This window comes from Tamandua tetradactyla, chromosome 6 (assembly GCF_023851605.1).
Source record: "Tamandua tetradactyla isolate mTamTet1 chromosome 6, mTamTet1.pri, whole genome shotgun sequence".
Lineage (NCBI taxonomy): Eukaryota > Metazoa > Chordata > Mammalia > Pilosa > Myrmecophagidae > Tamandua > Tamandua tetradactyla.
The window spans coordinates 157,545,268-157,571,729 of NC_135332.1; the positions used below are offsets into that span (position 1 = coordinate 157,545,268).

At 34.4% G+C, this 26,462-nt stretch overlaps 1 protein-coding gene across 1 annotated transcript in view; it reads right to left on the reverse strand.

Moving 5' to 3' along the window:
- The window catches only part of CSMD3 (CUB and Sushi multiple domains 3), a 1,056,828-nt gene that overhangs the window by 802,836 nt on the left and 227,530 nt on the right, over nt 1-26,462 (reverse strand). The gene's annotated exons all lie outside the window — the stretch shown is intronic.

Below are 26,462 nucleotides of genomic sequence, written 5' to 3' on the forward strand. Positions count from 1 at the left end.
CAGAATGAAAAAGTATATTATCAAACTTATAAATTGTAATATGTTACAGGGTATAACACAGAAGGGTAAGGGTTCTTCTATTTCAGGGAAGGCTGGTCGAAACTATGAAAAAGTATATCCAAATAGACCCTGACTCTCCGGATGGGCAAATAATGCTTAAAATCTATTTTACTGGCCAGTCAACTCCCAAAGAAGGAGGAAACTCAGGAAACTGTCCCCTGGGCCGCAAACCCCTATGAATGATCTCATAGACACTATTTTTTTTTTTCTGTTTTTAATAACTGGGAAAGGTCTGTGAAGGAGGAAAAGTAAGGAGAGAAGGAACAAAGCTTGGCTCACAGTGTTTGCTATGAATGACAAATGGCCATGTCAGGGCTACTCAGGGCAGAAGCCAACTGTATTCCTCTATAAATGTGGAAGGCTGGGGCTCTGGAAGTACAGGTGTCCTCAGGGATGGCAAGAACCCCCAGGGCCTTGTCCTAAGTGTGGGAAAGCTGGACACTGGGCCTGGGACTGTTATCATGTCCCAGAGGGGAGTCAGTGCTCTCCTGAAAGTCTTGATGGCCCCTCCTGAGTAAACATGAGGAAGCCCAGGGCTGTTAGTGGCTCCCTGGACATCACTGAAGCACATACATTTTGATGAGACCTGGGTGATCTTCAGAGTGGCAGGTAAGGCAATTGATTTTTTAACTGATGCAGAAGCCAAGTTTCCTTTTTTGACCTGACACTCAGACCCGCTGTCTCCATAAACCTGCCCCATAGTAGAGATATAAGGGAAGCCTAAGGCCAGGACCATCACTCAGCCCTTCCTGTGTTGAATTGGAAGCATATTTTTAAAGCACCAGTTCTCGGTAGTGCCAGAATGCCCAGCCCCCTTCTAGGAAGGGATCTCCTTCCCTCCCTGGGGGCTACGTGAAGACTAGTAAATCTGGGTAGTGTCTACCCCTTGTTTGTCCTGAGGCTCTTACTTAATCAAGGTTTCTTAATATCCCAAAAGAAATCCTTAAGCAAATAGGCCTGTCTGAATGGGATGAAGGCATCCCAGGGTAAATGTGCTGAGTAGCCCCAATCTGCATTCAGACCAAGCGTGAAGTGAACTTTTCTTATGGAAAGTCAAATCCCTTTAAACAAAAGGTGAAAAGCCTCCTTTTCAATTATTAAAAATTCCTTAAAAACCAACTCTTTCTTATTTTTATATTTTTTTATTGTTCCAAGGTGTTTCTTTTTTAATTTCAAACTCATTGAAGGAAATAAAATTGTATTTAAAAAATAGTGTAATCTCACAAATTGAGGAAATCCAGGAATAGTCCTAATCCCATGTCCTAGTTCTCAGTCCTAGATTTAAGGAACACATTTTTGTATACCTCTTCGCCCTGACACTCAATACCTATTTGCTTTTAAATGGCAAGGACTTAAGGACAAAATTCCTGCCCAGCTCTCTTAAAAATTGCTGCCCCTCAAATAATCCCCATACCTGTAAGAATGCCTTACTGGCAAATTTTACTGACCTCCATTGTCAAATTTCATTGACCTCCAACTGAGCTCAGTCTTGCAAGGTGTTAGCTTTGTAAACTAACATATTCCTAGTATAAAAATGAGTTTTGTATGTTGTGGTCATTGTTAAATGAATAATTATAGAGAGTTGAAGAAAGTTTAAGAAAATGAATTTTGTAGTCAATGATGACTACAAGTCCTGGATGGATATAGAAAGTTGTAGAAGCTGAAAAAAAGTGAATTTTGTAGTCAGTTCCTGGTTGCAAGGCTTAGATGGATATGGAAAGCTGTGGAAAGTTCGAGAAAGTATGCTTTGTTTATACCTACTACTAACTGAAGAAGTTACAAAGAATTTATAAAAATGAATTCTGTCTATCATAATCAATGCTGCTGTCAAACTGCTCTGAATAAAAAGTTATAGAGAAGTTTTTCTTAACCATCTAAGTACTTTGTTTAAAAGATAAAATTTTATATCATATCAGAATAATATCCTTGTTGATGTTTATATTGACCTCCTCATCCTTTATTTCAGAAGACAAGTCTTTGCACTCTAAAGGAAAACTGTTACAAAAGCTCCGTTCTCCCACCTTATAAAAGTGAGGTGCTAACATAATTTAACATATTAAATATTACAATTTCTATCTTTCTGTTAAGCTAAATTTTTCATATTTTCATAAAATTCCCAAGGACTTGGCAGTGTTCTCACTCTCCATGCTGTATTTCGGGGCTAATCTCTATGATGTTGAGAGTTGCAAGTAACGAAGACAGCAAAATCTACTTGTCAGTTGCACTACTTTACTCTGGAGCTTCCCTGGCAGTTCATATGGTCAGGTAGAGATCAGGGCTTCATTTTCAGCAAAAAGGACTTTTACAAAGAAGCAGCAAGGCAAGTATAAATTATGTTCTACCTGTTGATTGGTGTAGCCTTTATGGATGTTGGAGGTAAAGTAGGGCAGAGCTTTAGCTATAGTTTGTGGCTGATGGTCTCAATGTTGAAAAACTATAACATGTTTTTATTTCTAAAATTAGTTTTATTAAAGGTTGGATTGTAAGTTCTTACAGCAGTAGTTCTGAAATGCTTTCCTCTTTGTATAATCTATTAGTTCCCTGAAATTTTAAATAAATGTATGACACCTGAAACACAAAGTTAAAATACTCCAGCCGGGAAAGTCAGCATACTCCATACAGCAATATGTGAATGATGCTAATCTAATTAGAACTAATGTAAAACAAAATTCAGAGTAAAAAATAATACTGTACGTATTCTAAAGCTTTAACTTCTGTGCAAAATAAAAAAAGAGCAATCCCATCTTTATATACCTGTTTGCTTCAGCACTGGGAACTGGTTTGGGAATAAAGGGCTCAGTCTCTATCCATCAGTTTCATCATAATCTTTCCCTTGAATTTCTGGCAGCATAGCAATCATGGCACAGGCTTTAGGTGTCTTCCACACTCAGGTAGAGTCCCTAACTGCAGTGGTACTTCAAAATAAACATGCCCTGGACTTGCTCACAGCAGCCCAAAGGGAAACTTGTTTCTTCTGAAAGGAGGAATGCTGTTTCTATGTAAACCAATCAGGAAAACTCCAACAAAACACCAAAGATCTAATAGATCAATTGGAAAATCTCCATGAAATATGAGGACAGATTGAAAATGGCTTTCCTCCTTCCTCAGTCTGTTTTCTTAGGTTCTTCCCTTATTGGAACCTCTCATTCCTCTACTCTTCCTTCTTTTATTTGGATCATTCATCTTTAAAGTTCTTGTCAAATTTGTCTCCACCAGGTTACAAGCCTTTCACGATTAACTCATGCTGACTCATGATACATTGTCCCCCTTGACGCTGAACAAGGGTCTCCCCTTCCTAACCCACCTAGAGTAGCCAGAGCACTCTATACCCTGTCAGGTGGGGACTTCAATTCCTAATCAGCAGGAAGAACTTCCCGAAGATAGACCATTACCACTTGGCTACCCCTTAAGAATAAGGGTTTACAACTCTTTCAGGGAGAGTTGAGGCAGGTTTCACTATCCAAATAAGTTAATGGTTTGTTCCATTCATCTGTGGTTATATGTTATTAAACAACTATTTTAAGCCACTTTCATTTTCAATTGGCTTAACTGGCCAATTTTTCACATCTTAGCATCTTAGGCACATAAAATATAGCATTCTTTTTTTTTCTTTCTTTTTTATTTTTATATGCTATATGGCGGGGTCACATTTCATTATTTTTCCATGTGAGTATCCCATTATTGCAGCACCATTTGTTGAATTGTTTGTTTGTTTGTTTTCTTGTTTGTCTCTCTTGCTTGTTTTTGGGAAGTGCTGGACTGGGAATTGAATACTGTATGGAAGGTGAGAATTCTACCACTGACTAGCCTTGCATTCTCAAATGTAAGAAACATTTATTGAACACATAGTATGCTAAAATACTCTGAGTAATGGTCTATAAATATACAAATGACCCTTAAGAAACCATGACAACCTATTATTACCAATAATTTATAAGGACCAATGTGTACAAAGCTGGGTAAATTTATAGAAAAGAGATTTATGGTATATAGGAGAGAGATTATCTAAACCCTGAAATGAATTACTAAGGAGTTACATTTTTTAAAAGCTCCGAATTTACAACTTTAGCTAGGTGAATACAGCATTTGTTTGATTTAAGTTGCCAGAATATTCAATTACTGATAATGGTACATATGATTCAGGCAATAATCACAGGTTACCTAGTTCATCTTACTATTTATTATGTGCCAGATTTTATTGTCACCAAAATACACTGAACACATTACAAACATAAAGTAGTGCTTTTCAGACAAAGGAACGGAGTCCAAACATGAACGTCAGTATTACCAATACATACTGAGGACAGAATAGTACAGAATTGACCGAAATTGGAAATGAAGGGGTAGGATAGATTTAAGAAAAACATCTAAGTTCTTAAAGTTTGTGAAATGCTGAAATTTACATAGTTTAACACTTTGAAAATTATTCAATATATCCTAGTTGAATCCATTATTCCAGCAAAGGGGGCACTAAAATATTTGTAAATTGATAGAAAATATAGCAGGAAGAAATACTCAAGTCTGATTATCTTACTGCTTTAGGGAATCTTAAATTTTCTTCTCTATTTGTATACGTAGAGATGTATGTGTTTGTATAGATATATAAACACATTGGAAATCCAGGCAAATAGTGTTAGTCTAGTTGATCATGGAATGGTTATGGCATGAAAGAGTTAATTTGGCTGTTTTTCACAAAGGTAATAAATGGCCTGAGTAAATCTTCTGCTTTGCTATTCTACAATCTCTAGGGCAGCATTTTGCTTCCATGGCGTAAATGAGCCCTTGTGATTTGCAACATAATTGCACTTTTCTGACACCTAATTCACAACAAGGGATTGATTTAGGGACTTCGAATACAATTGCATTACTTTAATTTTTGCTGTGCGGTGTAACAATATTTTAAAACAAACTAAATAATAAAAGGAAAAATTAAAAGATACTATTACCAATAAGTTCTTTATATATCCAAACTTTATAACAAGGTAGAAAATTTGGGGTGAAATTTTTAGTAAAATAATTTTTACTTACAGGTGTATTTGGGGAATGTGAATCGTCACTATGAAACAGTGAAAGGGAAATCTGTTTGACATTTAAAAATAAAAATAGTAATCATGAAAATATATCACATGCTTATGGCAAAACCTCATATTCCCATGAGGCGGACATTAATACCGTGCATATTTTAGAGATGAGGAACTTGAAATACAGAAAATGTAGGTTGTCCTAGGGCACACAGAGAGAGTAGTAGAGCTGAGATTCAAAGTCAGGTGCTTTGACTTGGGTGGTTTTAACCATTACACTATTAACAAAACAAAGGCCAAAATAATGATACTTTCAATGGCAACACCATTTCCTGCTTACTATTCTATGGCATACTCAGCTAAACACTCTTTGTCCATTATCTCATCTTATCCGCAGAACAAGATGTCTTCTCTCCACAGTTTCACTTGGCCCATAGGAGAGGAATCATTTCCATAACACTTCTTGCACCTTCTCCTCACTTGTTTTTAGTCCTTATCCACAAGATAAATGCTAATGTGATGGTAAGGTCTTGACCCATTTATGGGCGCTAATTCTCAAAAGCAGGTAGAATTACCGTGACTTAAAAGCCCCAAACCAGTCTTCATGTACTTCAATTCTGTTTCCATGTGGTAAACACACCCAGCACATAGGAATGGGCCAACCATCATCTTTGTGTGCCTGGTTAGAAAAGTCAACTAAAATCTTCTTCACAAACAGCCATTTTATGTCATGGAAGTACAGATTCAGAAAGAGGTCACACTAGACTTCTGAGATAAGTCTCCTGTACCAGCTTCCTAGTACATCTAAGAGCATCTGCACGTTCCCCAATTTTTAAAAAGTAGCATAATTTATTTTCTCTTTAATTATGGATCCTCTTGCTTTTGATGATTTTGCAATTGGCAAATCCAGAAGTGAAAAAGCATGAATGGCATCATTTCAGGAAAAAAAAAAAGTCTTTTCCCAAATCTTAACGACTGTTTTATAGAGTAGAAAACAGAGACTGGGGGTTTAAGCAATTCACCAAGGTCTCAAACAAACAAACAAACAAACAAGTATAAAGAAGAATGGAGAAAACAGAGGGATTTTCTGATATATATGAAATTCCTTCCCCCCCCCCCCGTCAAAAGAACCAAACTAAGTAAATTATATTAGGTTCCCTAATTTGCTTACAAGTGGGCTTTAATTTTGTACCCTAGAATAGGCTATTTTAAACTTGGCATACTCTCCCAATGCCAGCTAGTAGTTTAGAGTATAATTATATGCCTATTCTATTTCAGGGAAGTCCTCTGATCTTATGGTGAAGGAAACAAACAGCAGAGCACAGCAAAGCTCTGGTCTTTACTGTCTGCCAGCTTGGAACACCACTCCCTTCCCTATTTCAGTGGCCCCACAGATCTCATGCTATCCCTGTTTGCTCAGCTTTAAATTAGCAATACAGGATTTGAAATATCAAGACCTAATTTATTTTAAATTCCATGAATATAATTTTTGAGAAGTAGTTTACATTAAAATTAGACATTTATATATATAAATGTTTTTATATTTATATATATATTTAGTTTATAAAAATAAAAATATATATTATATATTTTTATTTTATATATATATATATTTATAAATGTATATATATATATTTTGCATCTGTTAGGTTTCTGTTTTCCTGCAAGGTGCATACAAGCTGATTTATAATTGCTCTAATGAATAATAATTTATTGCTTTTGTAGATCAAGAAGCTCAGAGTTGGGCAGTACAGAGCTGGTGTAGTTGCTCAAGATGCCTTAATGGACTGCACATGTATTCTTTATTTTTTTAGTACTACTGTTTCCTGGGCACATTAAAGATTGTATGCACTTTTCTATGCACTATTCATAAACTAGGCAGGGCCATATGAATAGTTCAGAGCAAAAGACCAGGAGAGAAGGACTTATGCCACTTTCAAGCTAGGGCACTGAACATTCTCTTCATGAACATCTTTTTCTCTCTTCTCCTGTCTTCCTGACTTGGAAGCTAAGTACTAAAATGACTATTGCAAAATAGCAGCAGACTGAATCCTGGATCACTGTTTAAAAGGCTTAATTGAGAAATAAACCTTTGTTTTATTAAGTCACTGAGACGTTTAGTTAATTTTACACTCCATAATCCAGCCTCTGACTGGTATGCATGGCTTTCATCATGGGACTTGCTATCATTCTAGCCATCACTACCTCATTTCAGGTAGGATGGCAGGGGAAAAGTTAAGGGGAAAATGGCCAGAAGAAATTCTAGCCAGGTCTTCAAGTTGCTCGCCTAGAAGGCAAACTCAGTGACTTGCATGTAAACCCCAGGATTGTTCCACGTGGCCATTGTAGCAGTGTGAAAGTGAGGAACACTGAATCTTAAACTGAAAACTCAGCCACGCTCCAACCATTGGCATTCTGTCGGTGAGAATGAAGAGAAAATTGACATTATGGAGTCAACCTATAGCATCTGTCACAATCTTAATGGGACTTTCTAGGAAATAGTTGTTTCTAAAAATTTCAAGGACCTCTGCTTTCCAAATCATTGTGACTGCTTCTTGATCGCTCTCAACTTTCACCCTTCATGGCCATTACTCTCTTTTTGAAAACGTCTCCTGTTTTTGCTTCCATATCAATCACTTTTTTTCTGGGTTCTTTCCCTTCTTTTTTTACTACATCCCAATTTTGTTCACAGCCTCCTTTCCAGCCCATACTCTAAAGTTCCCCTGCCCTCTCTGCTCTTATTACTCCACTTACTTCCTTTGCTCTCATCTACTCTTATAGCTTCATTTATGACTCTCCAAAATTGTTCTCAGTCTCACCTAAATATTAAACATCACCTGGCAGCAATTTCTTGCCTTAGTCATTGGAAAGCCAAAACTTAACGAACTAAATGTTTTTCTTTCTATTGAACTGCTCCTTTTCTATATGCCTCATTTCATTTAGAATCAGAAAATCTGAAGTCATGCTTGTTTTCTTCTTTCTTTATTCCCCCTTACTTCCAACTGATTTGCAAATCCCAAAGATGGTTTCCTAAGCTAAATTTAAATCACTATCCTCATCCTTAACCTGGTACCACTTGATTGATTCTTATTCTCATGATCACCCACAGGGACTAATTTTTCAAAGCTGTCATCCTTGCCTACCTTCTCTCATCCTCACCTGACTGCCAGTGATCCTTCCAATAGCAATTCTGATTGTGTTACTCGTCTGTTTAGAATCCTTCTGTGTCCTCCTCACCCCACTTAACCTTCAAAGTAAAAGTCAAATGTGTTAGCAAGATACACTAAGCTCTTCATAATATCCCTGGAATTTTCCTTTATAATGAACCAAAGTGCATACTATACTTTAACCATATTAGGCTTCTTAGATTTGTTCAGCTGCAGCATGCTACTTCATTTCTTTGAATCTTCAATATTGGTTGTTTCCATTGGGAGACCTTTCTCCATAAATCTGTCCCATTTCTGCATGTTTGCAGGCAGAGACACTGACTTCTTTCCTTCTGGACTTTTTTATTACAAAAAGCCTTGGAAGGTAGAGATAGTGTCTTACTGCAGAAGAATGGGCAGGCATTTCTGCATAAAATATTCAGCTTCCTTCAGCCTCGTGTTTATCTCCTGTAATACAGCCTACTGCAAATGCAGGTGTCATTTGGTTCTCTTTGTGTCTTTTGTGGGAAACCAGTACAAAACTGATGTTCATCTTGCTTTCTGTACCATAAGTGATAGAATCTTACGCCTTTAAAAAGTCTCATGTCTTCTCCTGCATGTTTGAAACTGTAGTAGGCTAACTTGTTAGCTGGCAGGTAGGATACAATCTCTGACACTTCATAGTTCTTAACAGTGTTCTCCATTGGGAATGTTGCTTAAATATATTTTCACATACTCCCTAATCCTTTCCTCCTAATTAACAATCCTTTCTTCAACACTTTGCTGAATGTGAACCTTTTGTGAATTTTCCCTTAACTCCGCAAGCCAGTTTCCTTCTCTCGTACTCCAAATATACTTTCTGCATACCTCTATGAACTTCTGATATTTGTTTATTTTTCTGTCTTCCTTGCCAGACTGTGATCTTCTGTTACATTATATGCATTTTTTTACTGTATGCCCCGAATAGTACCTGGTATGTAGTGAACATTAGATGCCTCTCTCTTTAAAAAATGAAATGATCTGTGGAGGAATATGTTACATGTGCACTCTCAAAATGTGACTTAAAGCCATTCATAAACACATACAAATAGAATAGCTTGCTTTTTTGTTGGCCCATCATCACTAATCTCTCTTTCCTACATGAATCAACACTTTATTCTCACTATTTCTCTAAAATTGTAATGTATTATTAATCCCATCTTCTTAAGCAAGTTGCCTGTAATTACAATTGTCTTTCTAAAAAAAGAAAATGCAACAGCTGCACCTACTCTGAAAATGGATCCTTGGAGAATGTAATTAAGTTATTTCAATTTGGAAACTGAAAATTATCAAGAACTATGGGATGTATAACCTTAAGGCAGACCTTTCCAACAAGTTTTTAATAGTATATCATTTTTAGAAACCTAGGTAACTGGAAAATTAGAATGTAAAATTTTTGTCTGCTCTAATCAGAGCTTAAAATGGAATTATGTATCATTCATCTTAAACTGTACGGTTGGTTAGAACACTTGGCAGCACACAGAGCCAAGCAGGCTAAGGCCATGTGTTTATTACTGTTGTGGTATGCTTTACAGCTTAACACATTTTGTTTTATGGTCACAGAGTTTCCTTATAATCTGGGACAAATATTTCACACCTCTGTTTCTGAAGTCACAAAACTATTCTGAAAAGCAAGCCACCATAAATTTCTAATCTCTCCAACAGAAGTCCATTATAAGGGCCTGAACTACTTCCTATAGATCATGACTTCATATATGAAAACAGAATTATTTTATAATTGTGAATTACCTTGAAGGGAAATAAGAATTAAATACTCCTTAATATTATTTTTAAACATTCAAGTAATATGTTCAAATAGTGTCTACAAATGTCTAATGCAACGTATTTCTTAAAATTTTGATATATATCGACCATTGGCTGGAAGAGCAATTTATAACCAACTAACTGGCTTTGTTGCAAGCACTGTTTCTAGACAAATTGTTGGCTAAGTAAAATTTTATTTGATGAGCAGACCATATAATGTTAGTAACACTTGGGATTGTCCATGAAAATAGAAACTTGTCATTAAAAGATAATTTAATAATCATCTAGCTGAACAGCTATTGATGGCATGAATCATCTATTGAAAATAATTAGTTATCTATCCTCTGGATGAATCATTTTAAATATAGGATCTTACTGTCTCATAAGCGATCATCACTTTTATTTTATTTTTTGGGGGGGGGAGGAAGCCCTATTCATTTTAAATATCTAATTATCTTGGCCCAAATACTTTCCCTGTAATATTTAAAAATTCTTAGCCCTACTTTTCCCACTATTCGTGCAGGCTAGGTATAATTCCCCCCACACAATCAATACTTTACACATCTGAAGAAGTCCTACATGGCCATCCAAAGTGTTTAATTTTTCATTCTTAAGATCACCATGAACTAGCTTCAGTAAATAAACATTTCCAGCAGTATTAGACTTAGTGAAGTTTTGTCTAATTTATTTCTCTTCACCAGAGAGATACATGGCTGAATATTTGAAAAAATCTTATTGAAGACAAAGCTGATGAAATGTGCCTATGATATTCATGGTTACTCTTTTATCTCAACCGATTTTAACATCATCCAATATTACTAAGGTTAAAATTTTGTATTGAGAACATAAAAGGTGGATAAGTTGTGTTAAATTATGCTCCTTAAATAAAAGATGATTTCTCAGGGGAAAACAGTACATACAGAAAATAGAATCAAGTGGTCACAATTTCTTCTGGTGTCTTCAACTAGGGTGACCCTATAAAGGATTTCACTAGAAATCTTCTGAAACTTTAAGAAACTCTAATTTTTTTTGAAAAAAGACAAAAACATTATTTGTAAAGTGAATTATAAACTCTTAAGTCTTGATATGTGTGATATGGAAATAAAAATTGTTCAACTAGGATTTAATGTCATTCATGGTTACTGGATATACAAGTTATCTATACAGATGTTTGGATTAAGAATCCCCATAGACAGATTAATCTTTGGAAGTTCATGTCTAGTCACCACAGCTGTTGATAGTATATCCTTTGCTGCCAGTGTTAAGGGCAAACTCATGGCATGATTTTAGCATGGGCCTAATACATTACAATTTCCATTCTGACTTAATGCACGTAATAAATTAAAGATAGTAGAAATGTCATAATGTCGAGAAGGTCAATATTAAAAAATTCTTCAGTTAAAGGCAGTTTGGCTATCATAAAATGTAAGCCATCTTTTCATGAAATCTGTAAAAGATGGAGGAAAATTATGAGGAATGTAAAATCCAGAAATATTGTCTGTTGCTTAAGCTAACCCCACAGTTTGGTGGTAAATCTAGTGCAGACTTTAGATAAGAACTTTTTTTATTTTAAAAAGTATTTTAAATGGTCTTTTTAAAGTTAAGATTTTAGAAATAAAAGTTCAATGAACTTGATCTCTTTGAATCATATCCACAGTTTCAAGAGCATACTGGATTCCATGTAAAGTGATAGCAATAGAACTGTAAAACTATGGGAATAGAAGTGGCCATTATTTTATTATGTGGGAAAGTCTAGGAAAACATCATTTATTTACAATTATAATGCCACTGGACAAACAGCATTGCTAATCATTCAACAAATAATGCATCCTATTATTTATAAAGAGACAGTTTCAAAAAGCTAAAACAACATACTTAAAGTTTAATGAAATTATAATGATGAAGATGGTTGCTAGATAGGGAGGGGAATGAAAGAAAGGTGTTTGTGACTATAAGTGGTTAGCTGAGGCCGTAGAACTGCTATACATTGACCATGGTGTTCAACCAGGTCTACACTCATAACAAAATTGCAAAGAACTAAATACACATACACACACACACACGCACAACTTAGTACAATTTCCTGGTTGTGATATTGTACCACAGTTGTATAAGATACCACCACTGGGACACTGGGTGAAGGTTATACAGGTTTATTTCTTACAAATGATTGAGAATCTGTAATTATCTCAAAATAAAAAATGTTTTTAAAAAACCTACAATGGAGGAAAAAAAGGAGTAAAAGCAAGAAAAAAAATCCAACTACCACATAAACAAACACACAAAAAGTTGTTAAAGTAAAATCATTATGCCACCACACTATACACAAATAGTAATACATTCTACTTCCTATGAAAAAAGGCTAACTTTCAACATTTAAATTAGGAGGCGAATTGGGTCTTAAAAGAATAGGGCTTTTTAGGGAAGGGGATTATTTCAGGTGATGTGGACAGTGTGAAAAACAAAACAAGATGAGCAGATTTGTACAGCATTTTAAAAGAAAACAAAACTTCTTTGATGCTGGTCAAGTGATCTTGAGTAGCAACTAAAATCTGAGATGTGGAAAGAGATCCAAATTATGTAAGGATTTGCATGTCAATTTAGGGGATTTGGAATTATTCTTGAAGGCAATAGGGGCCAAGGATTTTAGCCATGTAAAAATAAGTGAAACATAAATTAATCTAGAATTCATGAGAAGTAGGTAAGAGAGTAGAGTTTAGAAAGTCTAGTTAGTAACAACTGCAAACAGAAAAAGAAAGGTACAGAGATGCTGGAGAAAATAGTTACAGGGAATGTGACGAAAGGAATTGATATGAAAAAAATGCCAAAGAAAGCAGTGACTGCTTAATTATTCATTGAAGAGGGCAATGACAGAAGTCAGAAATAGTATGGGACAGACCAGTAAGACATGTGTCCAACACAAAATTATATATTTGGTTTCTAAAATGCCAGATTGAAACTTCTAGAGAGAAATTTAAAACAAAACTGAAAAAAAAAAGAGGGATGAAGTTAGGAAAGACTTTCCTTCACGCATCAAAATAACAGTGAGTAAAAAATCTCATTCACATAAGTATACCTTGGGCAAAGTAAGACCAGTTTGACAAAGTCAAAACTGAAATAAGACTACAAAAATGCAGAGGCAGAATGCCATTTGTAATCACACTGGCTGTGCACTCAACACTCAGGAAACTCATTTACATACACTGATGTGATTGCCATACCCAAGAATTGTACTTTGTACAACTTATACAGCTATATTTGGTGTAGGGGACATATTCTTTCTCTTGTTTCCCATGTCATACAGATCTTTTTAACACAAATTAGAGATCAAATAGAAAGTATTCTCTTACTGTTCAATTCTTATAAACATCCATTACCTGGTGTAGCATTGGTGGTGTAAATAACTTCAATTTAGTAAATTAAACACAAAACTCTTTCTGTGCCCCCAAATTCTCTTACATAACAAAAGATATTTTTAGAAGTTAATCATAAGAGAGCTCAGCCTACCTTTCATTAAAATACATGAGCCTAGAACTTAAATTGTATCATAACTTTTTTCAACTTATTTTAGTCATTTTTGATGTTGTATTAATTCAAGGAAATTAATAGTTTCACTTGTGGCAAATTTTTGAATACACATGTTAGCTTTTCATGAAGGTAGAAATCTTCGTTATAAAGCCCATGATTTTTTTTTTCCTTCCTCTTGGGAGAAAACTAATCTGAAAATCTGATATGAAGAGTTATCTAACACCACTGCATCCTTTCCTTATTTCAAAAAGTAATAGGCAGAGGTATGATCTCTCCTAAGAATTCCATTTACATGTAAATGCCACACACAAAATACAGTTGAAACACTACCATTGCATGAGGGAAGCACAAACTATCTTCATTCTAAAGGAAATGCTGCTCTGTGGAAGGATTTTTATAACTTTTTAGCAACTGCGATTCAGAAAAAAAAAGATATTTGAATGTAAAGTTAGCATTCATCTTTTTCTTAAACATTAATTATCCTTAAATCATCCTAAATTGCAAATCAAAATTAAAATTGAACAGGTGATAGAGATGGTAAGAAAATAATTTCAGACTTCTCAGACTGGAACTCTGATCATCTTCACTTTTGTATAAATTTAGATAAAAGCAAATCTTATAGAAAGGATATAACTAAAGAGCAGCAACTAGAGGAATACCCAAATCTTTGCCTATTAAAGTTAAAATTCAGAAGTGCTTTTCCATTCAGTATTGTTTTTTGGAGTTCTTTGAAGAGTCAGTAAGATCACTGCTTTAGTTCTCTGTTTCAATACTCTTCTTGGTAATTGGGGAAAAATGCTCTTGCTTACGTGCTCACTTACAATGAAACCTGGAGTAGAGTAGTTTTCTTCCAGCCATATAGAGTAGATCTTAAGGTGCTTTCAAGTCACAACAAACTGCCCTGATATTGTGAACGTTTCTCTCTCTCTCCACTCTACCGCCCCCAGATTGAGATGCTTGCCTGGCATCTTCTGTGTGCCTCTAAGTCAGAGGGTACATTTCACTGGGCTTGTCATTCTTCTCCTCTCCCATGGGCATGGGCACGATCTTATTTTATCCTCCTTCTGTTAGCTCCTAGCATGTTGAAAACATGAACTTCAGCGCTTCTTAAAGAAAGCAAATCACTTTGTCCGGCCATTCACCTGTTCACAAGGGAGGATTCTAATCTAAAACATCATGACAGAATATCTAATTAAATCACATTGTATCTGCCTTACTAAGTGGAGTAATGTACAAGAGCATTTCTCAAGCTTTTTATTTGAAAATGTCATTAAAATAAACGATGCCTGGCATGGAATTAGGCATCCAAATATATGCATATCATTATATTTCAATTCATAAGAATTTATTATGCAACTACTACGTATCAAACACTATTCTAGGCATAAGATAGAAATATATATATATATTTATACACAGCAATAAATGATTTTTCTGAGGAGCTCACTATCTAGCAGAAGAGAAAGACAAATAAAATACTCACTAATACAATGTAATGATACCATAATACAGATATCTGTAAGAAATTTAATGGAAAACTATATATGGGAATTATTAATTTTGTAGGCACAAAAAGATTTTCTACTACTGTGAATATTTTCATTATAAAAAGCAACTGGATAATAGAAAAATCTATCTGTTCTCAAAATTAAACAAGAGCTATTCCCCAAGTGTAGTTTCCAGCAAGATAAACAAATAAAACAGATAGTCCAGACCATGTAAATATATTTTCTTCAGCTATAGTTCAGACAACATAATAAAAACTCATGATTACCTTTTCACCTTTTCAATATTTTTTTCCAGCTACATCATTATTTCTGTTTTCTTAAACAATGCAAGAGAAAACTAGTAACAATGCAGTTCTATATCTTCCAATCTTTTCAGTTAAATTGGGAAATTTCAATTTAATTTTTGTATTTCCTTTCATAATGTTGTTATTTATCTTTAAGTCCTTCATCAATAGTCTAATCTATATGTTGGAGGTGAACTACCTCTTTAAATGTGGTCTAAAACTCAAACATATTATTGAACATCAGAGCTGGCATTGTGAGAACAAAGGAGTGTTACCCTGGTGGAATGGAAATAGAGTAGACAGAGAGTTAAGGGACTGGCCAAAAACCAACCACATTTCAACACCCAGCTCAAGCTCTACCATTTCTGTAATTTTTCCTGAGTAACTCTCCATTTTCTAAACTCCTAAATACTCTTACTAGGTCCTTTATATTTGGGGATTTTATATTATTTTTTCAAGCATTTAATGACTCCTTAAACACAAACTATGTTGCATAACCTTGTATTTCTTTCATTCTTTTCATGACGCAACAAACTTCTAGATTAATAACCTCTATGTGGTAGCTGCTTAATATATATTGATTCAAACTCTAAATTTTCCATCGTAATTTTTTAGAATGATGGATTTATATATGGTTATTGTCACGGTCAGGGTCATGTGTCAACTTGGCCAGGTGATGGTATCTGTTTGTCTGGTTGAGCAAGTGCTGGCCTGTCTGTTGCAATGAGGACATTTCATAGAATTAAATCATGATCATGTCAGCTGCATCCACAGCTGATTGCATTTGTAATCCGCTAAAGGGGAATGTTTTCTGCAATGCGTGATGCTTAATCTAATCACGGGAAGTCTTTTTAAGGAGGATTCAGAAGAGACAGGGTCTATTCCTATTTCAGCTGTTGAGCTTCTCCTGTGGAGTTTGTCCAGACCCCCCATCAGAATCATCGGCTTCACAGCCTGCCCTGAGGATTTTGGACTCTGCATTCTCACAGTCAAGTGAGACACTTTTATAAATTTTATATTTGCGAGTGCTCCCTGTTGATTCTGCTTTCTCTAGAAGACACTAACTAATACAGTTATACAGGAGGAAATATTAGAATAATGCCTTAAAATCACAACATTGTGTGTTCACAGATAATTGTGTGGGGCAAAATGTGACAGTATAATTAAAAGGTGATCCACTTAAAAATAATAAAAAAGCTATCCAGAATACTTGTTCTTCAGCTATATCTTAGTATATTATTTCTACGATATCAATATACAGCTATCCTCAAGGACATGAGGAAACGTTGAGTAATGAGAATTATTTAGGAAACACTATCAAATGTATCCTTTACGCATCTTAAATCATGGAATATTTGCAGCTTTAACATTGGCTCAATAGTTTTCAATTCCATAAGGTGTATAGAGAAAGGAAAAGACTATAAGTTCCAGGAGAGCAGAAATTATGATTATTTTGTTAACTAACATAAATTAAGTCCTGATCACAATGGCTGATAGGTTTGTTGAATGAGTAAAGACTGGACTTTCCTTTTAGCATCTAATATGTGCCAAATCTAAATATCTGTATCTGAAGAGTTCAAGAACATTAAAACTTCAATTAAGTGGAACTGTGAAAAATCTTAATAAGACAAGGATTTACTATAAAAGGTGGGAAGCAAAAGTATAATTGTTCTAGTTTGCTAGCTGCCAGAATGCAACACATCAGAGATGCACTGGCTTTCAATAAAAGGGGATTTATTTATTTAGCATGTAGTTCTTCAAAGGAAAGGCAGCTAACTTTCATCTGAGGTTCTTTCTTACGTGGGAAGGCAAAGGATGATCTCTGCTGGGCTTCTCTCCAGACCTCTGGGTTCCAGCAACTTTCCACAGGGTGATCCCTTTCTGCATTTCCGAAGGCCTGGACTGAGCTCCGAATGCTGAGATGATATACTGAGCTGCTTGGGCTGTGCTGTGTTGCGCTCTCTCACTTAAGCACCAGCCAATTAAATCAAACATCATTCATTGCAGCAGGCATGCTTCCTAACCAACTGCAGATGTAATCAGCAACAGATGAGCTTCACATGCCATTGCCTCATGTCCACAGCAATAGAACTAGGCACCTTCACCTAGCCAAGCTGACACCTGAATCTAACTACCAAAATAATCTAGAATGTGAAAATTTGCCTAGATTACACAGTCCGGAAACAGAAAACTCAAAGGACTAAAAATGAAACTAAGGGTGCAGCACACCTGCCCTCAGACTTGATCATTCTTGCCCCATGATACTCTGGAAATGGACAGATTTGGCTTTAATATCTTAGAGATGTTTACAGTAACAACTACTTCATCCTGTTCTAATTCTGTGCTCACCAGGCAAACTTCTAATTAGACTATGACTTGCCATAAATATCTACTTCCAGGAAAGAGAGCATGCTATGGCAAAACACATTTTCTGTACATAATACAACCGATGTCATTCATTTACTCATTCATTCAACAAATATTGTGCATATCATGTGCTCTGTGTAAGGCCCCTAATATTATCAGCTGAATAACATGGTCCCTGCCTTCATGAATCCAGCAATATGCTAGGAATATGGGCTCTGGATAAGTAATTATAAAATTATGGTGCGAGTTAAAAGACATGCATAGTATTAAAGAAGAGTACCTGGGAGATTTTACCTGGTTTTCAAGGTTCAAGGAGGACCTTTAGAAGAAATGAGTTTTAATCTGTGATCAGAAGAAGGACTAGGTGAAAATATTAACCAGATGAAAATGAAAGGAGAGGGGTAGAGCATTCAGGCTGGAGGAATATTATGTGGAAAAACCTTGAGCATGTCATGTTTTAAGAAACTGAAGTAATGCTATTGTGACTGGAGAATGGACAGCAGAGGTGAGAGCAAAAAGGAAAATGTGTTGACTACCTCAATAAACATCCTATCTCATATGAATAGTGTGAGTTTAATTAGTAGTCTGCTCTTAAGACATAGATCTAGTTTTTTTTTTTGATTGTCAAAATCCATTTTCTCATTCTGCAAACATTCTTGGTAGCCAATAAACACCCATGATATGGAAACACCCCCATCCTGCCATGCTCTTTCAAACAAACTATAGGAATAGGAACCTCTTTATCATTACACGAGGTTATAGTGACTGACAAATTATACTTTTGGGAGAAAAGAGTATTAAAAAAAGAAAAATTCTATAAAAATAGGTAATATGACAGAAGCAAATTAAATCGAAAGTTATTGAAAATATGTGTCCTTGTGCATGTGTAACTTATTTCACTAATATTAGGAAAGTATATTCGGCATTTATAATATAGTTGGGATTTCTGCAAGGCATATCTATGAAATGTAATGGTGCTGAATCTGGTTTTACCCATGTTCATTAAGGAATTCATTATCTGCAACAGATCTTGAAAAATTAGTTCCTTAATGTTAAAAGCTTGGGTGATAGTCTCTTTGTTTCTGGAAAAAAGTTGGTAGTATGGCATATTTTCCTTGAAATGTGCATTTCAAATTTCAATAATTATCCTTTCAAGGACTTTTATGAACCCTATTTTAATTGAAATCATTGCTTAAATCAAAACAAAAGCAATTTATAAAAATCCTTTCCCAATTCCAGATCCATTATAATTTAAACATTTAATACATACAGTTTTACTTCTTTGTGCCTTTTCCATCAAGGCAATTGTAACCCAGATGTCAACTAGGGTCAAGTTTCTTATTTGAATACTTTTAGATTGAACCTCACCCTATATCGCAAAAGACATGTATGTGATTTCCTTTCTGACACTTATGCAAATTCCTGGGGGACCTTTACTCAGGAGCATTTTGTACTACAAATTTCCCTTCTAACTAAACTCCTGACTTCACTCATGTTACATTTCACAAAACTATTCTCTCTCTGGAAGACCCAATACAACCCACATGCATGGTAATCTTCTTGAGTCCCCCTAATCACTCATGTAGAGAAATAATGCATGATAGACACATGCTGTCAATTCCTCCGCAAGAGAGGTTTTAGGGGTTACATATCAACCCAGCTGGGCATATATCCTAATGTTGAACATTAGACATAAACTGTGCCATGACTCCCTAAGGGAATTTATTTCTTGGTGTGCAATTTTCTTTCTCAGTTTCTTCTAACTCCCCCATTACCATACATAATTTTTCACTAAACACCAACCTCTCTTCTTTATCTGCCCTTATGTCATATTATTTTGTTCATATTATTCCTGAAACAATTTTCTCACCCCCAGCCATTCCTTACTATGCTTAAACCTGATCAGAACAATTGTTTATCAAGGGGAATGTGGTAGTAAGTTTTTTAAGTAGCTTTTTTTTTCTCATTTCCCCAAAATAATTCTGGGCTAACAAAACAAGCTATATATTTTAGATCATAGAGTTAACGATACTTATACTACAGACCTGCTATCTTCTACAAGGGAAAGAAATACATGGCTATCTTTTAATACACATGAGTGGAAAATGTCCTGAACATTTTTACTGCTTGAGAGATAATAAGTGGAAATTAACTGCTAAATAACCATTCTTTACTAATGTACGAGATGCTAAACGTCATTAAAAATTTCTGGTTTTATGTGGCTATTGCAAGTATGGCCACAAGTCTCCAACCCTTCTTCTATCCACATACCCTTTTTAATATGACTTTGCATCTTCTCTCAAAAATCTGTCATTTGCTTTCTTTTGAATTGAGTAATCCATGTCAGTAAGTTCCAGTCTCTTCATTATTAAATGCTCATTCAAGGAAACAAAATAAGAGAGAGGGAGAGAGAAAGAGAGAGAGAGGAGCAAACATTTGTTTTCCTAACCATTATGATTGTTAATTGTAAATAAAATATATGGGATGACATAGGAAAGTATGTTAAACAGAAAAATGAATATTTGGAACAAAAGGAAAAAAAAATTATAGTCATTGTAGTAAGGAGGAGAAATTCTAGAGTGAATTAGTGACATAAAAAAGTCTTCCATTGCTTAATCATGAGTATGTTCAAAATAAACTGTAAAGTTTAACTTCTGTATTTGATTGGTATGCAACTGATTCTATATTAATTGGTCTATTATTTTTTAATCTATGGCATCAAAGCATTTCTGGAATAAAAAATCTGCCTTTACAATATTTGTGGGACATAAAATCACTTGCTATATTAGAGAAATTGATCAAAGTTAGGTATAGGTTGGCTAGTTTTATGAAGATTGTTATAGCCACAATAAGGAAGAGAGTTACTGAAGGTGATCTTCAAAAACAATGGTTATTGACTGCCATGCCAGAGACTGGGGTTTGATTCCCGGCACCCATGAAAAAAAAAAAAAAAAAGGAATGGTTAAATCAAGAACTACAGTTTGACTTCCTTTAAAAGATTGACAATTGTCTTGTTAAAATGAATGTATTTGACACATTTCAAAGTTTATGAAAAAAACATCTAAGTTGTTTGTATATTAGACTTTTAATACTAGTGTCTGATAACCTGTAAGTCCTTACATTGAACCATATTTTAGACAGTTTTAGATTCTCAGTTAGCATCTATTTCCTTTTATTCAAGCCCTCAAGTATAGTTTATGCCATGCAAACTTTAGATTAAAAAAAAAAAACCAAAAACAAAACAATGTGTTTAGATGAGGTAAATGCCATTGGAACCCCCTCTACCTATTCCGCCTGCACTCTGTCAATAGCTTCAACTGCCTTCTTCATTTGTCCTAACATGCTATGACCCGACAGTGCTATTGCCTGCCTTTTTTACTGACATTGAAGTGCTGAGAGCTATGTTAGAAATATTATGCAAGTTCATAAAAAATTTCCATTACAAACTCATGTTTTAAAATCTCAGCTGGATTCCAAACCCTGTCTAGCAATCCTTCTGTATATCCCACCCCCCCTTTTTTCCCATTCTCCATAGAAGATATTTCAAATACGTTTTTCCCAAATATCCTAACCCATCCCCTACCACCTTTCCCCACTTTCAGCCAATGACCTTTCCTCTTCATTCAGAGAGAAAATTGAAACCACCAGAAGGATTTATCTAAGTTTCTCTCATTATATTTATAAATTTAAATGTAACTATATCTGTTCTTTCACTCTTTTGTCCTATCAAAATGGAAGTGATGACTTCTCCTGGCTAAGGCTAAGTCATAGGTTAATAAATTAATGGAAAATGGATATATCAAGCACAGAAGTTACAATGAAATTAAAGAAAACAAATAGATGAATAGAATAAGAAAGAGAAATACTGGAGCTTTGAGTGGCAAATTTGTGATTCTGAGTAATATTCATGGGAGTATTTTATTAAAGAGGAGATGAGGAGAACAAGAAATTATTATGAAAAGTGCATATTGGGGCATCTCCATGGATACCGATGATATGCAAGATGGTATGTGATTTATAGGAATTGAATGGGATCATGAAATTAGTCATATATTATAGCATTGCCTTATCTTTAGAGTTTTTGTACACTTATAGAATTTATGAAAGATCCACAAGATGAACAAAAAGAGACAATATACAAACTTTCCTTTGAGATTTAAGCATATCTTTGAATAATTTATTCAATTATTAAATTTATATATTTTTATAGCTCAATGGCTTTATTATATTTAAAATCAGAATAGGCATTCATTGTCTCTTATAGATCTAAACGATCTTTAGAAAAGTCACTCATTTAATATAGTTGCAGCAGTAAATTAAAGGTCTGTTCTTACAAGTATGAAAATATTACAAAAGGATTTTTCCTCTCCATACTAATAATTAGAAGGATAGTCTTAGATTTGCAATAAGCAATTTCATATATGTATATATGTAAATTATTTATTTATATACATATACATTTTTATATCAAAGTTATGTGCACTAACATCTAATAGTATTGTATCTAAAAGCTTTCAGTGATAAAAAATTTTTGCATTTAAATGGAATTAGACTGGTTAGAAATCTTTGAAAGTGTTTCTTTTGGTATTCATCTGCTTTTGTTAATTCTAGTTTTATCCGTTATGCAGTTATTTTATTATGGATGAACAAGCCTTGTATCCTCTGTCAGTAGCTCTTTATACAATGTCACATGGGTTTTTCTTAAGGTAGGAAAAATATATATTTAAAGGCACTAATCATATTATGGCATTCTCACATATCTAACAGAATTTCTAGTCTTCTGATCAAAATTAGATTTAGATATCAACCCAATCTATATTAGCAATTTTGATTATATTTGTAAATGTTAATCTATTCTATAATATTTGTTACTTCTATAATCTATTCTATAATCTCAAAGTTTCAGGTAATTTAAAGTTTTACTGAGATACAGGAAAATTATATTTTTATAAGAAAGCCTAGTTTTATGTATAATAACAGGAGGTACATTTTGTGAAAACATGAAACACAGCAGATATCAAAAGACCTCGGTTCTCATCTTGAATATACAACTTGAGTCTCAGATTTTCTCTCCCTCAATGAGAAAAATTGGGCAGCAGAATCCATAAAAAATCTTCCCTATATCTTATTTGTAGTAGAATTCTAGATAGTCTAAATCTAGATATCTAGATATCTGGATATATCTAGACAGTCTAAGAGGCAATCACTGAAAACAGAAGTAGTTCAAAAGTACCAGAACCATAGCAGATGTTTAATCAAGTCATTTTACTACTATAGATAATGAGTAATTTGCAGAACTCTGGATTTATTGCAATTTTTGTCCAATAATTTTCAAAAGAGTAAGACAGTAAACAGGAGCATCTGTATGTTAGGATTGGTGTTTGATATTTATCTTTACAGAATGAAGATTATAGCCAGTTTCTCTGGGTAACTTATTTTGCTAACTTAGACCAATTTTCTAATTCACTAACATTGAGCTATTTATTATATGGACTTCTAGTGGGAACATATATGTGTGCATATACATAATTAGCTTGATTAGTTTGAATGATTGTGTTGATTTGTCCTTCAGTTCTTTGAGTGGTAAAAAATATTTCGGTTCAGTTGAGGGAGGTTTATAGGATAAATACATGACTTATTTACAACAATGTTGAAACAAACTTATTGCTTTAATTTCTGGAATAATACTTGTCCAAATTTAGTGTGCATTAGAATCACCTGGTTTTAGATTTCCTGACTCCATTCTTATCGAATGTAAATCAATAGCTTTGTGTGGGAGCTGGGGAATCTTCATTTTAGCAAACACCACAGGTGCTACTCATATAGAAATGACTAAAATGTCATTTGAGAAACATTGCTAAATGTGGACCTACAAGCTTTGCTTTTGACTATAGTAAGATATATAGATAGATAGATATAAGCCCATATACACACACAAATAAGCATATATACATAGGATGTGTGTATGTATATCTGTATCTTTACCTGCATATGTATAATAATATATAGATATGCCTACATTCTTTTCTATATGTCTCTGTATATATACACATATCTAATATATACACACTAATATAAACACATAGACACACACTCAAAGAATCATGCTGGTATTCAGGTAAAATACTAGTCAATATATACTTTCCCTGGGAGGTTTGAATCAGTAAAACCAGTGTAGAAGAAATGACTAGTTATTTCTTAATTTTTCTTCTCCTTTTTGGCATAATGGCAGGATTTTAGCTGAGCAATAGCCATTAAGAATAAAGATTAACATTTCCCTGTGTCTCTTACAACCAAGTGAAGATGTAAGTAAATTTTGGCAAATGGGATCTTTTGCAGAAGTAGAAAAGCAGTGGAATATGTAGGGCAACAACCAGAAGCTTCTATAAGAAAAGACCAATGAGTATCCTTTGGTCCTTTCTTTCTCCTTTCCTCCTTCCTACTGTCAGGGAGCAGATTTAAAGACCGGAGCTTGGACAAGCTATGACCTTGGGAACGAAGGCCACCTACAAGTGTAACACTATGCGAGACAACCATGGTGTCCCATAGCAATCCTGTATACCTATCTCCAAAATTTTACATTAAACAGAACAAAACTTCTATCTTGTTCAAGCCTCTTGATTCTTTGTTTCTATTTTCTTTTACTCAGACCTGAACCTAACACAAACAACTTCAGTAAAATCATATAGCTTCAATGAAATCAAGTACAATCACTGAGGAAAAGAGGTGAAAGGACATGTTCAACTGATGTATCTGGTCATAAAAGACAAAAATCTGTTATTCATCAAATAGTGACATGTGTAGCACAAAGCATTATGTGTAACTTGAGATATAATCTCAAAAGAGCCTACTATTTTAGTAAAGATATGTACACAAGTAGCAACAAAGTAAGAAAAGAAATAATTAGTAACTTTTGGGGAAAATGCAAAGTCTTGCTATAGATGAAACCATGGAAATTTAAATAAATCCCAAGGTAAAATGAACAGAGAAAAAGAGGAGACAGGACAAAGATTTGGCAGAGGCCAACTATAAAGAAGGGATGAAGGAAGAAAATCCACCCCCCCCCCAAATGCTGAAAAGATATTACCAAAGAGTGATAGGAAAAGGTAGTAGAAATAACTTCTTCCATGGAGAGAAGAATGTTCTTGAAAGAGGAGGTAAACAACAAAATTGAATATTGTAGTTAAATCAAGCGAGATAAATATTAAACTAAGAACTAAGAGATATTTGGTCATTTGAAAAATCCAGTTCTATAGAAATGGTGGCAAAAGCCAAGTTACAGCTGGTTAAGGAGTGATTGACCAGAGAGTACAATTGAAAATTTTAAAGAGAATTAAGAAAAACTGCTTTCACAACATCTGAGTAGGTGAGAAGGGACAGGACCTAGGGTACACATGGGGCAACTGGCTTTAGATGGAAGCCAGTACACAGTGGAAACTTGTACGACTAAATTTAGTACTTTGAATGTTTAGCATTAATTTAAATGCAATAAATGTAATTAAAAGGGCATAATAAAAAAGAATAATTTACTAAAAAGTAGAAGAAAGATCAAAGGTGATAGTGGAATTATACAGAGAAGGTAGAGTTTAACAAATAAGTTTGATTGCTGAATCATTATATTGATATTTCTTTTAGTTTCCAGTATCTTAAAGCAGCTAGAAGTAAAAACCTAAAATTGTGGAATTGTAACCCATACCGAACTCTGAAATCGCAACTAATTGTTGCGATGTACTTTGAAATTTATTGCTTTTTTTGTGTATATGTTATTTTTCACAATAAAAGAAAGAAGTCTATTATGATCATAAAAAAAATATTTATTCCTTCTAGCCTCCAATGTTCTGGAGCAGCTAGAGGAAAAATCTGAGATGATAGTATGATTGCCCATGACAAACTCTCTGGTTTGTCCTGTAACCACTTGTCGAAAAGTGCTTTGGAATCTACTGCTTTTTTCTTTCTTTGCTTTGTATATATGTTATAGTATACAATAAAAAATTAAAACAAGAATAATTTAAGCATGTTATCCTATAATACATGATCCAAATGCTATAGTTTTGTTAATATTCTGCTCTTGATAACTGTTCCTTGACTTCAGCAATATTTCAGTTTTAGCAACTTCTAAATTCTCATCTCTGACCTCAATTTAGCTGTCACATTTCGCTCACACATTTCCAATTTCTTAGGGGAACATCTTGAGGAAAATCTGCTTAACCTTCAACCCTATATCTTGCAAATTGAACTCATTATTTTTCTTCAGGTCCTGATATATTATCCTGTCTTCCTAACATTTATACTGTTGTTTATACATTTTCTGTCATCCAGTCTGCAAGATAAAAATTATAATTGAACTGTTTATTACTATGTGTAATATTCAATCATTCATTCCTCTTGATTCTAGGCTTTGATTTCATACTTCTCCGTTTTATTTCCGTACATAGAGTTTCCAAATTAATTAAACTCCTCATAAATTATAGCATTGCTTAGTACCTCAAATGTTCTTGTAATCTTGATTTTCTTGATATGCTTCATTCTTTAATTACTTCCATTTTTGTCTTTTTCCTTTCACAAACAGAGTTTTTAAAGGAAAGGTTAAGTCACTATTACCATCTCTTCACTTTGCTCGTCTGATTCTTCTCACTCTTTCTCATATCACCAGTTTCCACTCTCAGGCAGAACATTCCCATGATCATAAAAACATTGGTTGTCTTTCCCAGGTGACAGACAAAACAAACAAACAACGCCCCCTAA